This window comes from Ambystoma mexicanum, chromosome 3q (assembly GCF_040938575.1).
Source record: "Ambystoma mexicanum isolate Mex_15411 chromosome 3q, UKY_AmexF1_1, whole genome shotgun sequence".
Classification (NCBI taxonomy): domain Eukaryota; kingdom Metazoa; phylum Chordata; class Amphibia; order Caudata; family Ambystomatidae; genus Ambystoma; species Ambystoma mexicanum.
In genome coordinates, this window is record NC_090926.1 from 468,603,146 (window position 1) to 468,626,319 (window position 23,174).

Genomic DNA, 23,174 nt, shown 5'->3' on the forward strand with positions numbered 1-23,174 from the left:
TCGCTCAGTCTTCCACACCCATACGGCACACCCTTCCTCTGACTCTTCTCAAGAACCCATGCAGATCGGGGGTATCAAGAGCCCAATAACTCCCCTAGAAAGGGAACGAAGGAGGGTGGATAACGCCTGCTACTATTGTGGTACTATAGGTCACTTTGTTAAGGAATGTCCACGTCGCCCCAAGCTCAAACCACAGGGTTTTCGGATAGCTTGATCATAGCACCGGGGACGGGATCGAGCTTTACCAGTCACACCCCGAACCCAATACCCGCTTTCGGGCGCATCCGGCCCATCCATGTACAAGCCACTCTACAGCCCACAGCGTCGATCACGCATCCAGTTACCCTTATAATTGACTCAGGGGCGATGGGTAACTATATCGACATTTCCCTGGCCCGTTCATTGAATCTCCCCCTCTTGACCAAGACCAGGCCCGAACCAGTACACACAGTAGACGGCTCTTCTTTGATATCAGGCCCAGTGAAACAGCAAACAGCCCCTTTGTTATTAACTATACAATCCAAACACAGGGAGACCATAAGTTTTGATCTCATCACTATGCCACAGTTCGGGCTCATACTAGGAATCCCTTGGCTTCAGGAACATAACCCCCTCATTGATTGGAAATCAGGTTTGGTTCACTTCGAGTCGGACATATGCCAGCATTACTGTCTTCCCACCGATACCATCAGTGACAATCCCGCTCAGGCTATAGCTCAGTTGACGGTAGATGACCCGCAGGAAATACCATCAGAACACATAGTCGGATTAGTGGTGGCGAACATTCCCCAAGTATATCAGGATTACGCGGCTGTGTTTGATCGTGGTTCCTCCGAGGCCCTTCCACCACATCGCCCTTACGATTGTCCCATCGACCTACTCCCTGATGCCATAATACGTTCAGGGCAGATTTATTCCCTCTCATCATCTGAGGAACTGGCTCTTAAGGAGTACATCCGAAAGGCTTTGAGTTTGGGACACATACGTCCGTCCACCTCACCTGCAGCGAGCCCTATATTTTTTGTGCCCAAGAAAGAAGGCGATCTGCGCCCTTGTGTAGACTACAGGCAACTGAACGCTGTCACGAGGAAAGACCGGTACCCTATTCCCCTTATCACGCCCTTGCTTGACCGACTCACACACGCAACCGTCTTCACCAAACTGGATCTCCGTGGATCTCCGTGGAGCCTACAATCTGGTCTGCGTCCGTTCCGGGGATGAATGGAAGACCGCTTTCTGTACCCGGTACGGCTTATACAAATATGCAGTCATGCCTTTTGGGCTATGTACGGCCCCGGCGACCTTCCAGAGATTTATGAACGACATCCTGAGTGATATTCTAGATGTATACGTCGTGGTCAACGACATCCTGATATTCTCTCAGTCTTTAGATGAACATGTGCGTCATGTTCGTGAGGTGTTGTCACGGTTACAAAAACACTCTCTGTACGCCAAGCCAGAGAAACGCCAGTTCCACGTCGATAACGTTGACTTCCTTGGGTTCTGTATCACTCCCGGGGGGTTATCCATGAACCACTCAAAGGTTAAAGCGGTTCTGGACTGGCCTGTTCCTGTGAATGTGAAGGCTCTTCAGTCCTTTTTAGGCTCCGCAAACTTCTACAGAAGGTTCATCTCTGGTTTCTCTTCCATTGTGTCCCCCCTCACCGCACTAACCAGTCCTCATGTCCCCTTTCTTTGGTCTGATACTCATCAAAAGGCCTTCGATGCACTAAATACCGCTTTCACCATAGCCTCTGTTCTCCAGCATCCTGACTCAGACCTCCCTTTTATCGTGGAGGCAGACGCCTCCTCCTTTGCTCTTGGTGCCGTCTTGTCCCAGGTATGTCAGTCCACGGGTCGTCTGCACCAGGTTGCGTTCCATTCACGTAAGTTCACTACCCCCCCCCCCCCCGAGTCCCACTATACTGTGACCGAGAAGGAGCTATTAGCGGTCATGGACACTTTCCGCGTGTGGCGACACCACCTCTTGGGCGCCAAGCATCGGGTCACGGTGTTCTCGGATCACCAGAATCTGCAGGATTTGGCATTACTAAAATGCCTTAACAGCAGACAGGTGAGGTGGCACCTTTTCTTTGCGGCTTTTGATTTTCAGATACGACACCGGGCTGGGTCCGCACATGGCAAGGCCGATGCACTCTCACGCTCTCCCGGGGGGGGTTTCTCTCCCCGTATTTCCCGACACATTGTTAGACAACACCAAGGTAATCTGTCTCTGTACCCCCTCAATTCCATTATTGGACGCTGTACGCAAGTGGGCGTCCGTCCATCCCGACCAGTTATCAGAGTAGGATCCGGTGTTCCATGATGGTCTCCCGTTTGTGTTGGACCGCCTATTTCTACCCACCGCTGACACACGCAATATGGCCTTGGAATGGTCTCACAATGCCCCTGTGAATGGTCATCCTGGTCAATGCCGTACGTTGTCTCTCCTGAAACGTTGGTGGCCAGGTATGAAGAGGGACGTGGACTGCTATGTCAACACCTGCACCCATATGCACACAATGTAAAACCCGTAGAGGACGCCCATTGGGTCTCCTTCTCCCTTTGCCCATGCCCCCGAGACCCTGGCACACATTAACCATGGATTTTGTTACAGAACTACCTCGGGTGCAGGGTTACAATAGCATTTGGGTGGTGGTGGACTCATTCTCAAAGATGGCACGCTTCATCCCCTGTAAGGGTATTCCCTCCGCTTCTGTCTTGGCCACCTTGTTCTTTGATTCCGTTTTTTGTTTGTTTGGGTTGCCCTCTGTCCTGGTTTCCGACAGGGGGTCTCAATTTACTTCTCGCTTCTGGCGTGCTCTGACCAAGTTAATGGGTATTGATGTCCGGTTCTCTTCGGCCTACCACCCGGAGACGGATGGTCAGACCGAAAGGTCGAACCAGACCATGGAGCAATATCTACAGTGTCTGATCTTGCAACAGCAGTGCTCCTGGTTGCTGGCCCTCCGGCACGCTGAATTTGCCTACAACAACACGGTCCATGCATCCACTGGGTTCTTCCCCTTCTATATCCTCTATGGCCAGTATCCCCGTACATTGCCGATCCCTGACCTCGCGGCCTCCACCAATCCGGCAGCTAGCGCCTGTCTTAGGGACCTGTCTTCGATCCACGCCCAGACCGTGGTGCATCTCTGTGAGGCCCAGTCGTCCATGAAGTCCCAGGCAGACAAGAAGCGCCAGTCAGCCCCTGGGTTCTCGGTGGGTTCCCGGGTGTGGCTTTCTACACGTCATTTGAAGCTAGTGGGTTGCAAGAAGCTCCTACCCCGTTTTGTGGGTCCTTATGTGGTGTCCCGGGTGATAAATCCTGTCACTTACCGTCTTGTTCTCCCGGGGTTTTGGAGAATCCATCCTGTGTTTCACGTCTCCCTACTCAAGCCCTGTCCAGCCCCTTCCCGTTTGCGCGTCCCTGTTGCCCCGGTGTCCTTGGCTTCCCCTGATGTTTAAGAGGTGTCGGCCATCCTGGGCTCCCGGTTCTGCAGGGGTCGCTTGCAGTATCTGGTGGATTGGGTTGGTTATGGCCCAGAGGAGCGGTCTTGGGTCCCTGCTATTGATGTCCACGCTCCTCGGTGGATGTCTCGCTTTCACCAGGAGCACCCTGCGTTTTTACACTGGCAACTGCCTTGGCGCCTGGGATCACGAAGGACTAACATCGGACTTCCGCGTCGCGAGGCTATACGGTCGCGTGCCGCGCTCGCCCATTCACGTGACCCAGCAGCGCATCACGTGACCCAGCAGCGCACCACGTGACCAGAAGCGCGAGTACTTGAACACAGGAAGCCCGGGTGCTCGTTGCTTCACAGCTGTGCTTTGCATCCTGTTTGGCGTTACGTACCTTTTGGACTACTGGCTACTCACGGAATCGACCTTGCTTGTTCTACTGGACTCTTCTTGGATCAACCCTTTGGCTTTGTTACCCGGATACAACTGGCTTCGATCACGGACTGTTATTTGGATTACCTCACGGATTCTCCTTCTTGCACTTGGCTCTTTGGGCTTCCTGTACCATAGCTCATAGCTGGCTACTAAGCTAACAGGCGGAAAGCAGACTACTACTTCCTCTGGAATACACCAGTCCACGTGGGTCCCGGATCCGTTCCGTAGGTTCCTCACCTCTTCCTTGACCTCCCTTGGTAAGACCCTTTTGCCTTATTCTTAACACTGTGGTTGCTGTTTGTTGCTTGGTACTTAACCTGCATTTTCTTGCAGCAGCTTGGGGTCCCAGAGGTTCACGGTCCCGGACTGGAACATCTCCGCCTGTGGCCTCAACGGCAGCACAGAGAGTGACTTTGGGTTCTCTCTGTGCGGCATTTGTGGACGGAGGCCTCTTCTGCCTACACCACACTCAAGTCTCAACAGCCTCCATCCACCCGTTGCAGACCCCACCAAGATGCCCCATCCTGCTCTGCAGACTTACTCTTGCTCTTTGTGACCTCCGAGGCCCACAGGCGTGTGGTGCATTATAAAAATTTAAATAAATAAAAATAAATTACACCTAGATCACATCCTGCCCTCCAGACCCACACCAGCATGCCCCCATCCAGCCATTCAGACCCCACCAAGATGCCCAGTCCCTCCCTCTAGACCAATACCATAAGGCCCCATCCCCCTTGGAGACCCACACCACAAGCTCATGTGCCTCTCCGGAAACACACGCAGATAGCCCCAGTGGACCCCCTCTAAAACCACCTTCCGAACCACACTCTCATCAAACATTAAATTCCCCGAGTATCCCCCTTTGATCAGTTAAACACCACCACTCACTGTCCCTGCACTGTTCCTTTTCTTAGCCCTCCATACGTTTCACGTTGAATAAATGATCATGATTTTTAAAGTAAATGTAATGTTCCGTTCCCCCGTCACAATCTGGTGTCTTGCAGGAACTTTCACGGCATCCCGAAAAAAATGTCAATTGTATGTTGTAACCTCAGCCAGTCAAACGCACAAATATTCTGTTAGCACTCACACTGGCAACCAAACCCGAAGACTTCGCGTCACTAAAATTGCTCGCGCAAATCACAACGATGACGTCGGACGCTACGTGAATGGTAGAGTACGTGCCCAAAGTCACGTGAAGAGTGGGTGGGGCGTTGCTATGGTCCGTTTCTCGGATGTTAAGTAGACACTGCCCAGCTGTTAAGGGGCCAGCAAAACGTAAGGGCTTATTAGTTATTACCCGTGTCACCAAAGTTTATCAATTGAAGGTCGATTTCCTCCTCCGACGGGGTACTTCTTTGTTTGATTGTATTCTTTGGGTACTTATTTGTTTGATTGTATTCTTTCTTTCCTCTCGTTGCCCGGCAGGACCTTCTCATACTTTAACAAGGGGATGTTGTGGTCCCACAGGGGGTCACCCTCAACCCCACGATTGTCACTGTGAACCCACAGGCCTAAGACTTTGTTTTTATTACCTTGTATAGGCATATATGCATCCCGGATTTCCAACCGTCCATTGCACTGGCACAGGGTACACGCACGCACCCTCTCTGCAGGTATATTTTGTCAGTAACCTAGGATGATATCCCGAAAGGTGTACATATCAACATTGCTTTCTGTCCCGGCTTTCACTTTGCAGCGCTGTATCCTTGTGAGACTGTAATCGCTGCACTGCTCCGGCATTTGATAGACTACATTGTACGAGAGCATGACGTATTGGTTCAGTAATCCTATAATTTATGACTAGCTGCTGTTGTGAATGAGACACTAAGGTTGCAGATGGTATTTGGAAGGTTGTGTAGCCAGTTGGATCATTTGCGCTTGGATGCACCCCTCCTGCATGCGTGTGGCAGCACGTTCTTATGTTCTAGCAAAAACTGTGCTGTACTGCGATTTGTCACTGTCCTACATTGTCTAAATCTACTTTGCTATGGCTTGCACATCTGGTCACACTTAATAACGTAACTATTTGGCCTAAATCAGCCTCCCATGCATCTTTACCTCATTGTAAAAAAAAAGAGACCAGATTCAGGTGGGACATGAAGTTAGTAAATTCAAAAAGCTGGCTCATTGTAGACTTCCACTCCTGGTGTGGTGAAGGGGATCAACACCGAAGCTCCCTTTTGTGGCCTTGTGACTTCATTCCTATTTTTCTTAATGTACTGCTACAGGACCTGTCTCATGACCTTTGGGAGAGATCTCTTTTGGGAAGCCCCTCTCCTGCTTTTTGATATAATCTCACCGTACACAAGTAAGTGTATTATAAGTATTTATTTACGAGACCCCACCAGCCTGCTACCCAGCCTCCTCCAGCCAACGGCCACCGTGGAATGTTCTCTCCGAACAATCATAACATTCCACGAGTGCCCCTGCACGAGCCCGTGCACATTACGACATATCCTTTTCCCTCACATAAAACAATTGTTAATAACCTGTGACAAATACATCGCAAACATTTGGAACTATGGAAACATGAACATAAAATATATACATATATAGCTTATCATTAATACCAATTGCATTCATGGATAAATAAATATTGACCACCAGGATGCACTGCACCATAAAATGTAAATTTCATGTTTAACAAATATAATCTCTAAACCTTATAGGGGGGCCACACCTCCTGGCCAGACGACCCCCTTCTTGTCCCACATGATGTTGTTGATCAGAAACATTTTGACCCTCCACATTCCTTTCTGCACCCACAGGACGTGGAAGTGGAACAACCTCTTCCTGTTCAAGGTTGATCACTTGTGAACTCACAGGATCATAATCCAGCCCAGTACCGTGACATTCCCGATCAGACTCCACACCTGCCCTCTCCCCGCGTTTGCAACCATCCACCACCACCCGTTTCTTACTCCAAACAGAACCATCCTCCAATTGCACATGGCCTTTTCCAACCTTAACAACTCTCCTTGAGGGCAAAAACTTGCTGTAACCTTTCTGAACCATCCTGGGATTTCGTATGTACACCTCATCCCCAAGCTCAACATTCAACTCCTTTCTAAACTTTTGTGAAGACCCCATGGCCTCCTGGCGCGCAAAAATGCTGCAATGAATAGCTTGCAAATCCATATCACATGGCCCACCACCACCCATAGCCAAGGTTCTCAACATTGTACCTGCTTTCCTGCCCCTCATAAGCTCAAATGGAGATCTACCCTTAACTGTGGCTGGCGTTCTGCGATATGCAGCCAGATATTGTGTCACCACTTCCTGCCAATCCAAACCATTAGCCAAAGCTAACTCTATAGCTGACTTAATAGTACCATTGGCCCTCTCCACTAATCCATTGGCAGAAGGATTGTACAAAGCTGTTCTAACATGGGAAATAGCATGCTGTTCCAAAAACTCTCTCATCGCTCTGGAAATGAACTGCACCCCATTATCTGTGACTAAAGTTGCAGGTAATCCCTCGCGATCAAAAATTTTCCTCAAGAAAGCAATAACCGAATCAGTTGTGACGCAGGAACACGCCGCCACCTCGATCCACCTGGATGTATAGTCTACCAACACCAACATATATCTGCACTCAGGCTCTAAACACTCAAACGGACCCATGATATCTAAAGCCAATTTCGACCACACTTGTTCTGGCACCTCTACAGGATGTATAGGTTGTGGATAGAGTACCTTGCTTTTATCGCTAACAGAGCATGCCTGACAGTCTTTCACCACCTGTTCAACATCCTTGTCCATAGCCGGCCACCAGTACTCCTCCCTGAGTCTCCTCTTAGTCAAAGATCGACCCAAATGACCAACATGTGCTAATTCGACTATTCTCCCTCTCAAACTCACAGGAGGTATCAACCTACTTCCCCTAGACACACCCCATGGACCCTCGGCCAATTCATGTAAAACTTGGGCATAACCTTTCCCTTCCGGCCTGTCCTTAACCGTGTGCCAACCTTTCACTAGACCTTCCTTAATCCACCTTAACTCAAGATCAGCCTCAGACTCCTGATCCCACAACAATTTCTCCACCGCAGACGTCACACAAGCAACCTGACATTCCTGCCAGTCTTCCTCTTTCATTAAAACTGTCTGACTGCCCTCTTCTACCATAGGCAAATGGGACAAACAGTCTGCCACAACATTAAACTTCCCCTGAAAATACTGCAATGAAAAATTGTAATCCTGTAGTTGTACTGACCATTTCGCAATCCTCAGGGATACTGCCATAACTCCCTTGGTAGAGAACACTTGCACCAACGGTTTATGATCCGTGTTTTGAAGCCCATAACACCGCCAAAGTCTCTCTCTCAATTACCGAGTATCTGGTTTCCACATCTCTCAAAGTCCTCGAGGCAAAAGCCACTGGCATCCATTCACCACTTATGCACTGCTCCAACACTGCCCCCAAACCCACTTCACTTGCATCCACGGTCAGGGCCGTTTTATTTTTCGGGTCAAACGATTTCAGGCAAGGAGCATTTTCTACATCCGCCTTAACCAACTCAAATTCCGCTGCACACTCCTGAGACCACGCAAATCTTACACACTTCCTCATGAGCGCTCTCATGGCCACTGTTTTTTCTGCATAATTGGATATAAACTTAACATAGTACTCCGCAAGGCCCAAAAAGGCCCTTAGCTGATCCTTATTGACCGGAGCTGGTGTATCCCTCCAACACCTGCACCAACTCCCTTTTTGGACTCACACCTCGTGAACTCAATATATGTCCCAAATATGTGACCTCCTCCACACCTACCTGACACTTGGTTAGCTTTACAGTCAGACCTTTGTCCTTAAGAATCTGCATGACCCTCCTCACTCTAGCATCATGTTCCACCCTGCTACTGCCCCAGATCAGAATGTCATCTTGAAAATAGCTGACTCCCACCACCCCTCCAAACATCTGTTGCATCAACCTTTGGAAGACAGCCGAAGCAGAAGCCGAAGCAAGGCCAAATGGCATGCGACAAAATCGGTATGCTCCAAACGGAGTCACAAACGAAGTAAGTGGTCTAGAGTCAACATGCAGGTCAATTTGATGGTACGCTGTTGACAGATCAAACGTTGAAAAATACTTGGCATCTCCTAATGTCAACAAAAACTCATTAATATTCGGCAATGGGTGCCGATCCACCCATATGCTTGAATTCAGCTCCCGGAGGTCTACACACATTCTGATGCTCCCATCACCCTTTTTAACCAAAACCACGGGGAACAACCACTCTGAGGACTCAATGGGCTCAATTATCCCTGCTGACTGCAATTTAGCCAATTCCTCCTTGAATGCCTCCCTCGCCGCTACTGGCACTCCCCTCACTTTATGTACTTTGGGAACCGCACCCTTCTTCAAAACAATACGATGTGTAAAACCTCTGAGCCTACCCAGAGTGTCTGAAAATACCTCGGGAAATTCACTCATGAGCACCGTAGGAGTAACCATTATATCATTTTGTCCAGCTCCCTCCATGACACTGAGAACCGGTTCCTTCTCACCCGGGTGAATCTGAATTTTAAGTGCAGCCTGCTCATCCCAACCCAACACATTTGTGCCCTTTGAGGCCACATACAATTTACCCAAGGTTTGCCTCCCTTTGAAAGAAAAGTTCGACCAATTGTAGCCCAGTAGGTCGATGGGACTCTGGCCATATGCACATGGTTTGATGTCTGCAGCCAATAAAGTAGAAATATCCTTACCCAACACTTCTTGATACACATCCGGGGCCACCAGTGTATAAGGTGACCCCGAATCCGCCAGCATATCCACAGGGTGCTGATCCACCAATACCGACACCCATGGACCCTTCCGCCCTCTTCCCTCCACATGTAATATGACGCTTTGATTAGAGCCACCTGCTGATGTCCCTTCTAATACCATGGTAGAGTCTTCTGAAGCCACACTAGCAACCATCTGCCCCTTACACATACGTGCAAAGTGGCCCAAACGCTTACATTTCCTGCGTTCAACATTGCACGCAGGACAAGATTTAGAATCAGCCGTATGACTTGACCAGCCACAATTCTTGCACCCCTCCTTACTCTTAGGTGCTCTAGTCCCTTGCACCCCAGCCCTATCCAAAACTTTCTTGTTCCTTGCTACTACAGCATGCACCATCTCCCTATTCATATCCCTCTCAGTAACAATTTGTACACGGGTCTTAGAAGCTTCAATTGCTCTGGCAATCTCCAACACCTTCTCAAGTGAAGGATCACTCTCTATCCATAACCTTTCTCTTATTTTCTGATTAGATGTCTTCATCATAACCTGATCCCTTATGTGTTCCTCGCCATTGCCAGGAAACCCACATGTAGCCATGAGTGCACGTAGTGCCGTAACATAAGTATCTATGCCTTCCGTAGAGCCTTGCGCCCTAGAGAAAAACTTATACCGCTCTAAAACCACGTTAACTCTTTTACCAAAACGCATTTGTAGCTTCTTTAAAGCTGTCTCATACGCACTAATAACCATTTCTCCCTCACCTCCCCCTTGAACCATTACATTCTCCCCTGGCAGGTGACGAAAAACTCTCAACCCCTCAGTACCAATGCAATTCAGCAATGCAGCCTCCTTTTCATCATCATTGAACTTTGCCCCACCAGCAGCCCTCAAATATACTTTGAAGGCATCCACCCACTGCTCCCAAGGAGCAACAGGCTCCCCAGGATTTGGCAGAAAAGCAGGCGGAGGTCTTGCAGCGGTATGTAACATTGCTGGGCAAAAATCCTTGTTCCTCAAACCCCCAACAAGACCTTTTCCCCACCCTTGTGAGACCCTCCAGACTTCCTGTTCCCTTGAGATGATCCCTCACTGTCACCTTGTGCACGTGCACCCACACGTAATTGCAGTACAACCGTCAATAGGTACCGGGTGAGTCACATTCAATCCAGGGATTTAAACTCCAACTTCCCAATCACAGCCCAAACCGTATGCACTTCACTTGCCAGTGCTCCACAGCAGTCATATGCTCGACCTTACCACCAATATTCCGTCTGGTGGCCCGTAGAAAATGCCTCGTGGCCACTCAAGCTCCAGGTGCCCGTGTACAGCGTTTGTATGAGGCTCCGGCCTCCTGCGAACAACTGAACCGCAGCAGTCAGCTGATTCTAGGATACGCCGCGCAGCGCCACCGCAGCCCCTCCTTCCTCCGTCAAGCGGCAGCGGTGAACAGCGCGATGCACATGCGCTGCCGGGGGCGGAGCTGTCAGCTGACATACGGTGTATTACGCCGAACACAACGCAGGGATGCAAACCTGCGTACGGCGTATAGCTCGCTGACTGCTCCTCCTCCGAGGCACCGACAGGACCCCCAAACAGCGATACTTGATGGCGACTAGTCAGCCCACGATGTCGCCCTGCTGCCACGGCTTCTTCCCCCTCGGTTCACAAGATGGCCAGTAACCGCCTCCAGAATCGACTCGCGATGCCCCTGGTGAGCTCCTGGCAGCCACTCGCCACGGGAAACCGCACGCCCACCAGCGGAACCCACCTGTGGCCACCTCCGCCCTGACAAAGGGGTAGACGGCAGGCAACTCCGATGAATTCCAGCCTCAATCCGCGTCCTCAGCGGCTTCGCCGGGGCAGGCAGGCAGGCAGCAGGATCAAACAGCCGGCCAGCACACACGTGGAACGGGGTCACGTAACATCCTCGTCGCCACTGATATAATCTCACCGTACACAAGTAAGTGTATTATAAGTATTTATTTACGAGACCCCACCAGCCTGCTACCCAGCCTCCTCCAGCCAACGGCCACCGTGGAATGTTCTCTCCGAACAATTATAACATTCCACGAGTGCCCCTGCACGAGCCCGTGCACATTACAACACTTTTCCATCTCCTCAGGCCAGCCCATCCCGACCCAGATGTGTTATTTACGCTCCTGAAGGGGACTATGGACCGAAGATTAGTGGTGTACAGGAGAGCTTGGGGCATCCTCAAGGGCCTGCATCATGGAGCGGGTGGCTGCACACTTACCCCCAATGTCATCTTAATTCCATCACCCAGCCTCCAACATGTGACTTTGTCACTATACCTTGATCCACATTACCCTTTTGTTTGTCAAGTCTTGACTGTGGCTACTCTCTTCGTGTTGGTATTCCTGCTTCTCTCTCTCTTCGTCATAATTATGAGAATGCTGTCCTTTTACTTTTTATAGTCCCTCAATTTTTTGCTCATTTCTGATCTGTCTCTGCCAGCTCTACACTCTCATTTCCGCTTATGTTTACTTTTTGAATGTCTTCATGGGAATGCTCCTTCGTAACTCTCAACTCTTTTTTGTTTCCTTGTATTTTCCTCAGTGCTCTCTCTAATCATCCTTAAAATGTCACTTTGTTGTTCCTTTCCACCATGCAATACATCTCATTTCTCTTCTCTTGAACCTAATGCCCCATACCTGGATAATGCCTTGCCCCTCTGTCTCTTTCATTTTCCCTATCCTGACCCAGAACATATTCTTCACACTGCTTCCACAAATACATTTGCCTATGTTTAATTGAAATGTTCCTTTAATCAGTGCTGGGTTGTACCTACCATTTTTATATCGTACTTTGGTGAAAGTGCTATAGAAATAAAAATAATGGAGGTTTTAGATATGACAGAGGAAGGGGATTCTATGAAAATCCACATTGGTCAAATGTGTGGGGAGTCTAGAAAGAATGGTATGTAAATGCCGAAATCTAAAGGACAATGTTGGTGGTAGGGTAATCTCAACCCATGGGGTCCAACATTGGCAATAAAAAGGAAAAATGCAGTGAGTCGTTGGAGGTTACCCCAGGCACACTAATATACCATACAACCACTGGGCTTGAAACATCTGATTTAAAGAACTCTGTGTTGTACTTGCTGGTGCTGAAGACCCTTTAGTGATTGCTAAATCACATCGGTGACCTGCAACAAATTGGTGCCTGTATGATGCTTTGAATCCTATGACACCCCCTCTTGATTTTTCCGGAATGCTCCACCTCTATCTTCTATGCCCACAGTAAACGACATAGCTATGAACTGAGTTGCTATTAAATAATCTGAATCTGCTGCATGCTATGGGTCTGCTGGAAGTGTCTATTTTAAAGGGCCATGGGAGCCTAACCTTCCTGTTTGTTCTAAGATTGTGAGATTTGCAAAGATCTTTCATGACACTGAGTCTTAATGGGACAGGGATGTAGATGTAGCCACTCTCTCGAAAAACACCCAGAGTGGAACCGAGGTATTGGCATTAAAGCGATCTTATTTTCTACAGCCATTGTAGACATTATTATGGCAAATCTAGCTGAATTAATAATTCATGGGTTTGATACAGAGGTCCTGTTAACATCTACAAGCCCTATGATGATCCCAGTGTTCAGGCGCACCTGAGGTAACATTGCGCTTTGGTGCTTGCCGTGGAACAACAAAGCAGTACATTTTCACCATTGCATAGAGAATTTATACTGATCACGTTCCAGGAAAATATGTGAATGGTGAACTGTATGCCAAAGGTAGGTCTGTTCTATAAAGAACACGTCAACATCGAACAGAAACCGCCCTTGTTGATCTTTAAAAGCCAGATTTATGAAATCAAAGATAAAGGCAAGGCCGCAATCCTACTCCTCTTAGACCTTTAAGTGGCTTTCGACCTGGTCGACCACAAAATCCTCTGCAACCTCCTGGCCACCGCAGCTCACTTCTCCCCCTCTGCCGTCAAATGGATACAATCATTTCTGGCTAACAGAACCATGCGGGTCTTCTCTACTACAGCTGCAGCAGACCCCATCCCCATTTCATGTGGTGGCCTCTGCCTGAATGATGAGAAGACGGAGCTCCTCCTTGTCGGCTCTCCCAGTAAGCTGTCTAAACTCAACCCCAACTATAACAACATCATTATTGATGGTCACACCATCCCTATTGCCAAAAGTGTGAAAACTCTCGGCTTTTACCTTGATGTCAACTCTAACTTCTCCAACTAATATGATCTCATCTGCCTCCACCTACACCAGAAAGCTTATTAGGGCCAGTAGACGCTTCCTATCTACCAACAGCTGCCTCACACTTGCCAGAGCCCTCATACAGTCTAAACTGGACTATTGCAATAGTCTGTACCTAGGTGCTAACCAAACTATAATTAACAATTACAGGTACTGCAAAACAACGCTCTTCGTGTAGCACTTAACATTCCCTGGCGAGAGCACATCTCCAATGCTAGGATATCATGCAAATGGCTCTCTATACGACAAAAAATTTATCTGAAAACCATCTGCCTCACGCACAAGGCTTTAAACCACCTATCCCAACCGTATCTCACAAACAAATTTACCATGGAAACTGACACAAGAACCACCAGATGCTCCAACACTCTGCTTAACAGTGCCCAGATTCTCATTAAAAAGCTGGAGGGGCCAGTTTCCCAGTACTTGCCTCCCAACTCTGGAATACCTTATCCCTCAACATTAAAACTATGGAGTCCTTTCAGATCTTCAGGAAACATTTTATCAGTTGGCTCCTGAACAAAGAGCAGCACCTCAGATATGAGGTCACACCTCTTCTATTTAACTGTGTCTGTGAAATCTGCAAACTGCTATACTTGGAAACTGTAAATTGTTTATATTGAAACTATATGTATCATAATATGTAACCGTCTGTAAATTGTTTATATCGAAACTGCATATATCATCATATTTGTAACCGTCTTCTTTAAGAGCCCTTCTACCTCTGGGCCTGGAGCGCTATACAAATAAATAAAACAAACAAACAAACTTGAAGAGGAGCCAGCTAAATTAAGCTGGCCCTACTCCATGTTACTCGCCATCCGTTTCTCATTTGTTTGTACTTGGCTGATAGGAAAGGAAATCTTTCTCATGGTTATGTACTTTCCAGGAAAAGTGTCACTGTATTTTTCGACAGGAAATTTGGGCCGTGTCCATAAATCCTTTTTTTATGATTACATTTTCGTTTAGTAAATCTACTACCTAAATACCAATGGATGCACTACTGGCGGTCTTTGCCCTTTAATATGTAAAAGGCCACATGTCCCATCTATTACTCTTAGAACCAATTTTAATTTTGTGTATGAGTGTTGGCATTTATTCTGCTACATAGGAAAATTAACTTTTAATTATAAGTGTCTGTATGTCTCCTGATCGTTCTGTTGATTTCTGCTATGATATAGAGACTTTTGGGAGCTAAATTCTCACCCGATGGACCTCCTATCCAAAGGCCTGTATTATTTGTAGTGGGAACTTTAATGTCTAAGTACATTGCTCTTTGGAACTCCCATATTCTGGTAGTGAAATATAATCTTTTTGTAGCATTCCTCAGTCTGTTCTTCCTCGTTCAAGTGGCAGATGAAGTTCTATTCTGCCGCAGGAGCTTAGGTGGGGCATGATATCCCACTTTAAATTGTGTTTTGGGAGATAACCCTTCAAAGTGTACAAGAGTAACCTCTCTCTCTCTCTCATTCAATTTTAGACTTCCTTTTCGTCGCTAACGTTGCAGTTCATCTTTGCACACATGCAGAAGTATTCATTTGCATGAAGAGAAATTAATTGATTTTGATTTATCATTGTCTCTAAAATTTACTTTGCTCTTGAAAACGCCTTTTTCAAAATGTTATATCAATAGATGGAAACCATTAGTTGGAATGCACAAGGAGTTGAGACATTACATCCACTGCTAAGCAATATGATTACACTTATCAGACATGTTCACCTATTGAAATATATGAAAGCTTGATTGATTTTATTGGGAACTGGAGATGGATTAAATAACATACCCAGGTAGAAAAGGAATATCAGAATGAAGTACTTGGATACCATATATCGTAAAAAGAAAAGGTAAAATCGGGCACATCTAAACAAGGTTTTTCAACTATATATGAAAGATAAAAAAGAGAAAATGTTGCTCGCTGCTAGCATGCCCTGGTGAGCATAGCAAAGAAAGGATTTGAGCCCGTTTTATAAAGTATTGACAGAACAGCTTGCCTTCAAGAGCCTAATTACTTCACTCGATTATGGAAATAAAATGGCTAGTTCACCGTAGGAGTTCCTATCAATCTCGAAATTGGGTGACCATCCTTTTTTAGTTGGGAGGGAATCAGCAACACACCAGATATTCCCTCATGTAATTGTGGTCTAGATATTTTTTTCTCACACTTAGCATGTCTACCGGATTTTGTTGTTGGGATGCAGAGACTCCTTCAGAGGGACACGTGGTGAAAGCTATTTAATAAGCATGCATCACAAACGCTTCGACCTGATGGCTTGGCAACTACAGCTTTCAAGAACAGCCCTATGGGATGGTACTTTTTGCCCTTTAGTTCACCTATCTCTTTATACAACTTGCATTCCCCCTATTTGGAGGGGTAGTATATTGGGGTTAATTCACAAGAAAGGACCAAAGGAATATCTAGTGCACTAAAGGATGACTCCTATTGGCTGTCACTGGCCAGGTGTTTGTAAAAGTTCTGTTGTTGGTGTTAAAGCACTGGGTGGTTAAGAACAGGCCCTTAAAATAATCTCATGAGTCTTCCCAGAGGTGGCAGTAAAATTGACTGTGGTTTCAGCATGAAAGTTATTGGGGACAGCAAGTATTGAGCCTCTGTTGTTCTTTCTCATACTTTTCCGTGGCACTGGATTCTGTTAACTGTAATCTGCTTTAGGGTAAGTTTGGGAATTGGAACATTTCTGCTCCTGTTGTGGGTCAGCACAAAGACACGGTGCGTTTTGATACTGGGGCCAAAACAAACTCGCAGTAACAGTGGGTGGGAGCTGTCCACAGAATACAATCTATGGCTTGAATGGGTGTATGGCGTTTCCCAGGATCTACTGCATTGGGGAAAACCCTATAAACCTAAATCAATCTAGAAACATGGTCATCTTTGAAAGTACCCGGCAGCAGATTACATTTTCCACAATTTTTTCCTTTGACTAAAACCAATCACCCTGAGGAAGTTTGGGTCAAAGAACTAAGAGACCTGCATAGCCAAAACTTAAGTTGGTGGACAATGAGAAAAATAGGCGGATAAAACAAGGGAAACATTGGTGTTCTTAAATATTTGAAAAAGAGGATTCCTTTGTACACGTACAAAAAAAGAAAAAGTCTGGATGCACTCCCAAAAGCAGCACAGAAATGCTGTGTTGACTTCTGGCAAAGAGGCAAGGACACGAGGGATTTCCAGACAAACAAAATCCTTTAATAATAGTTCGTCACATAACAAAGAAAGTGGCAGAAAAACGACACGTTTCACTGTGCACACACTGCTTGATCACGTTAGGAAATTAGACATAGAAAAGGTAGATTTAAAAGAACACAGCAGTCTCTTTGGTTACACCCTGTGATAGTGTCTCATTGCAGAACATGGTACTGTTCTTGACAGAAGTGGCAGACATCTTTCAATGTCTAATGGCAAGCATGGCTCCAAATGGTGAACTCATATATACAATTCACAAAGCAGTATTTGAGCGCAGTTTGATCAGGAAAAAAGTGTGGACTGGTCATCTCATACTCTTATATGGAAATGTATTTCGTACACAATGTACCACAAAACCTAGTCTCAGTATGAGCGGCCACATACGCATATATCAACATACATATAATAGCAAGTCATTATACATAGATAGCCGTTCTTTAACTTGAGTGCAAAAGGTTATGAATGGTTCATTCACAATGTGCTGTTGCCACACGCTAAGTGAATTCATAGATTTAATGTATATGCCACCTACTGTTTTATAGACACCGTGCTATTCGCTGCAGAAACCCATTGTACGATCTGAGCATGCTGATTGGATGACCTAATACAATGTGCAATAATGCAAAGTTGAAAAGCTCAGATACGTGGAATTGAGCAAGGACCCCATTGCATGGAAGTAAATATAGTGCATGTAAACTTATTTGCTGTAAACATTTTGAATAGTGCAAAAAAGCAAAGCAGCAATTGGCTAGAATGTGTCGTTTCCGACATACACAACCATCAATTAAAAATAAGATGCAAAGTGCTGGGGTCTTACGCAAAACCGCCTATATGCTAAGATGTCTCATGCATATAAATATGGCACATGTAAGGTACTATATGCAAGGACCTATATGGAAAAATGGGTTATATGATGTGCTAAGCAGCAACCTCTAAAGCTTAAAATGGAATGCCTAGGAGCAGACCGCCAGTTTTGTTACATCATCAAGAGATTAAAAAGAGAGATGCTGAGAATGTCTAAATACGTTCAACCATAGAACGCTCCTATTGGAACATATAGAAAAAATAATAAAGAGAGAAAAAGGTCTACTCTAAAAAGATGTAGAAAATATAAAACCAAGAATGTCTAGGGTATAACGGGGATTCTAGTGTGTGGTTAGAATATTTAAACCGCCCTGAAGTGTAAACCATAAGGGTACCCCATAGACATAACGGATAAGCAAACAAACTCAACCAAACAGCATAGGTTCCCAATATAAACAAAACATTGAAATGCTAAGAGGGGTAAGAGACAAAACTAAGTTCTCTCAGTGCAAGTGATATAAATGTAAACAGAAAGAGAGATCAAAAAGGGAGACACAGGAGAGCAGAGCAGACACAAGGTCCGCCAACAATTCGTACTAGAAATCCCATATGTTAGAACAACACTAGGAGATGCAGAAACGTAGTCTACCAAAATTGATAAGGAGCTCGGATTCAGACACTGGAAGCAAAAGAAATATAAAAATATTAATAATATTTCCACAAATTCTAGGTTCCCAAAAAGTATAAAGTTCTTCATCTAAATTGTGTCCTTTGGGTTTTTTAGTTTCCAAATTCAGGATGCATTTGGTTTCCAATTGTCTAAGCATCAATTCTCGGTTGCCTCCCCTAGGGTGCTTAGAGACTGTATATATGCCAAAATATGCAAAACCATCTAGTTTTCCATCATGAGCTGATTTAAAGTGAAGAGCCATGGGATACGTTGGATCTGCATGTTTGATAGCGCGGATATGTTGGAGCACACAAAGCTTTAGTTTGCCTATTGTGCTCCCAACATACCACTTGTCACAGGGACAGACGGGCACGTAAACCACAAACCCGAGGTCACATGTGATGCGTGATCCTATCGAGAAGTTTTTAGCCAAAATGGGATGTACATAGTTCAGTGTCTCTGGCATATTGACAGGCTTTACATTTCCTGCACTTATAAAACCTGGGATTAATGTTTTAAGCCAAGTTTGGCCTGTAGGCAAAGTCAGCGGGTTCATAAAGCTAGAAACCAGATTATCTTTAAATGAAACAGAACGTGATATTCATTCTATCGCCTAGTGCTCCTCCCACGTGTTCATCAAGCTGTAGAACATGCCAGTGCTTGCGCATGATCTGCTGTATGTGCTGTGATGCCTTGCCACAGATGAGAATAAGGCACGTCTCACTACTAGATGTTTCTGTAGATGGCACTACATTGGATATGAAAAGTGAGGAGCGATCTTGATCCCTGGCCTTATGATACGCTCTTTCAAGTATTTTCTTAGGGTATCCTCGTTGTTTAAACTTGAAGGCCATGCGTTTACATTCTGCATCAATAGGTCTCTAACTTGGAACAGTTCCTCCTTATGCGGATGAATTCCCCATATGGTATGCTCCATTTTAAGGTGGTGGGGTGGTTGCTATGGCATGTAAAGGTATACTGGAACTGACTGGGGTGTTCTTAAATATATTCACAAATAGGTGGGGAAGGGGGTCATGTTGTTTTTTTTGTGAGCCCCAACGACACAGGAGTATATGGCGTTATTCTTGTATTGGGATACTTGATCATGAGCATCAAGCCAACAACTGGACCCGGTGTGCGCTATGGCACAATTTCTCCACTTTAGTGGTACTGCATTGGTGGTATTTTATTGGTGGTATTTCATTGGTGCTAGGGGCGCAGAATAGATTTACCAGGTAACCTGGAAACTGCAAGATGGGGAATCCGCACTTTATGATCTTGCCCCAGTTCAGTGTTTTAGTGTACATTGCTTTTTACCATGGGAAGTAGTAGAAATACCTCCTTGGCTTTGTGCCTGTGTATATGCCATCACAAGTAACTAGAACACACAATAAATAGGCCAAAGCTGATCCAATTCATTTCAGCTGCTTTATAAGCAATTAGGGTTTGAGTAATATAAAACGACGTGCAATGCAATTAGTTCATTTTGAGATTTTCTGCAATACAGAAATTAAAGCACACTTTCATATTTTCCCTTTTTCAGTGATGGCAGACTCCACACTTCAGGCCAAAACAGAGCTGTGGGCACGCTTCACAGTAACTACCTGCCCCGCGATAAAACCCTTGCTCACACAATAAATTTAAATTACACTTCTAGCACAGCAATTCAAAACACTGCTATCTAATGACCTTGAAAAATATAATTTACTTTAGCAGAGCCTTGGGCTTTCTATTCATCTACGTGAAATATGCTTCTTGGATGGTGAACAAAAACCATGAAAATAGTTATGTATGTTTGTAATTGTAAAAAGTTACACACACCTCACTTGTACTTTATGCTCACCTTAAAAATGCTTGACATATTCACACCAGAAGACTCAACGAGGAATAGTTTGTCTTCCCTCAGACTCAGCACAGCTGTCTCGCACTCAGCGCACCTTGATTCCTCTGCAGCAGGACAAACCAGCAAAACACTCACCAGACCCTCAGCAGTCAGCAAAGGCAGCAGGCCCTCCGAGAGACCTTTTTGACTCTCTCTGCCCTTCCCTTTTTAAGGCCTCTCTCTGTGATCTGCCCTTTGATGTATGTTTTCCTACAGAAAGTGTGAATCGCCTGCCCCTGACTGTGATGTCACATGGCAGTCAGACACCACCTCATATGACCAAACCTCTAGAATCTTCCTGAGAACACATGTTTTGCCTGTCACCTTTCCACAGAGATTCAGGGCAGCAAACAGATGCTAAACATTACATTTATATATGCCGGCTTCCTGCAGCAGAACATGAACAATGGAGCTACTTTGAGCAACGTGACTTTTCACATTCCACATCTTCATTGCAGAAGCAGCTTTACTTCCTGCATTTTTCAAGCAACGCTGCACAACCTGTGTTTGCAAACTCATGAATTGGGCCAATTTGTCCCAATGATTTGCACCAATGAGCTATGGGCTGAGCTGTAAATATTAGCAAGGGATTAGAGATGAGTAGGTTAGTGGTTAATAATTGTATGCTTCATTGTAACTCAGTCCATGCTATACCATGGTCTGGTGTACTATGTTAGGGTATGGTTCACATTTTTCTTTTTGCTTTGTTTTGTATACGTCGTTCACAGTACTGACTCGCCAGATTCACATCAGAGTCTCACACCCTTTGCTGTCAGAGTCTTAGTTTTTGATGAAATTATGTCCTGGCTGAAACTCGGAGCCTCTTTTTCCTTAGTCATCCCATATACCGTTGTTAAATTCATGTTGACACATGGTCTAAAGTCACAAGTACAAGTGTTCAGTTTACACTGATGCGTAAACCACCCAGCGTTTTTTGCACATTCTATGCACGTATTTTGACTTGATTTTCTGTACATTGTATATCATAAGCTCGACTACAGTCAGGGTTTTGTATAGGTCATTGGAGATACGTTATAGGTCTTTGATTGTAGGCAAGCATTGCAATTGGCACATTTTGTATTCATTTTATTCATGTTTGTATGAGATGAAATAAGACCCCTCTTTGTAAAACAATTAAAAACAAAGCAAATGTCTACCCCTTATAGTTGTGTGCTTTCACATCATGCATACAAATGCACTGATAATAGTCATTGATTAGATAAACCCGAAATAATATTGGGATCACCGTTCTGTGATACCTCTAGTGAGTCAGAGCATAATTTGAAATGGGTGTAGATCCAGGTTGGGTTTGTAAGGAACTCATGGAGACGACAGTAAATACTCAAGTGGTCACACTTCAAGGGTGTTTATTGAACAATGAACGCAGGGTGGAAAAACGCCTAATTTAAACCTAAATCTAAGATGGGAACAGGCGTCGACCATCAAATGAAAAATAAGGCATTCCTAGTAGCGCTGTATCAAAATAAAAGGGGCCTATACTAAGAAAAAACTATGCAAAGTTCTTACGCTAAATACAAAAAGAAGTGTGTGATAGAAGTTCAAATAAATAAAGAATTGTTCTTAAATAATATGTCGGGATGCAGTAGTCGGGGGGGGGGGGGGGGGGGGTTCCTTCCCCATGTTTTGAGCATGGGATAGCTGGAACCTCTGAGCAAAGCCTACACTCGAGCTTTCCCCCTGCACGAGTCAACAGTTCCGTTCCAGGTTCAGGTTCTTCGATGGTAAAGTCTTTTTGCATAAACAGTCTGTTGCCTTCAAGGCCTGATGTATCCAACAAACACAAAGTTCTATTCTGCAGTTCACGTTGGGTGATGGCTTCACACCTCGGTCCCCCTCTTCTGGACGCAGACCCCTCACAGTCGTTCTCAACAAATTATATGAACAGTTCCTTCTCTTTCGTCTCCTGGTTTCTCCCTCGTCGGGCCCCAAATGACAAGCGGGGCAATGTACTTCTGTCTTACAATGTCCCTTTAACAGTTCAACCTCTCTCTCTCTCTTGGGTTCACTTGCTCAGGGTGATAATGGCTCACCCCTTTGGTCCCCTCTTCTGGGTGCTGACCCTTCAGAACACTTTGGATGATGTCTTCACCCCCTGGATCTCTCTCGGTCGGGCTCGGATCCCACACCGTTATACAAATGCTTCGGAGTGATGGTTTCACCCCTGGGACTCCCTTCTTTTCGGCACTGACCCTTCAGCCACTATTTTCGGTGATGGCCCCACCCCTTGAGTCCCCCTCTTCTGGGCGCTGACCCCCAAATGACAATCGGGATTCACTCTTTGCTTTGTCTCAATGCAGGATTCACTTCACTTGCTTTCTAACAGTTTGCAGATCAAGGACTTTCGATTGTACAGGGATTTTGTTTGACCTCCTGCATGACCACTTTGACCTGTTTTGGCAGGTCTCCTACGACCTTCTGGTACTTGTAGTTTCCCCCTAGATGGGGATCGACCACAGTCTCTCGTGTTAGCACCCACGTGGTGCCGGTTTCTCTCTGTAGCTGGTCTCCCCTGTTCACAGTTCATTGACCTTGGTTCAAATTTGCCACTTTTTTTTTAACTACTTTTTTATTTCGGTTACAGCATGACAAGCAAGTTATCCACAATGGTACAGCTCCCCTCGTTAGCGACATACTTGAAATGTTTTCACTCTCTCCCCTCGGCGGTCCCAATCTTGATCTCCCCTGTGTCCTTGATGGTCTGGGGATCCGTCAGGGCTCCGGGG

The 23,174-nt window shown here is 45.8% G+C and overlaps 1 protein-coding gene across 3 annotated transcripts in view; it reads left to right on the top strand.

Annotated features, from left to right (window-relative positions):
• Window positions 1-5,088: 5,088 nt before the first annotated feature.
• Window positions 5,089-23,174, top strand: part of SLU7 (SLU7 homolog, splicing factor) — a 525,459-nt gene continuing 507,373 nt past the window's right edge. Inside the window, exon 1 of one of the 3 annotated variants that reach the window (XM_069654248.1) lies at window positions 5,089-5,175. The gene's annotated coding sequence lies outside the window, so the exon portion shown is untranslated. The other 2 variants (XM_069654249.1, XM_069654250.1) reach the window with 2 other exon arrangements.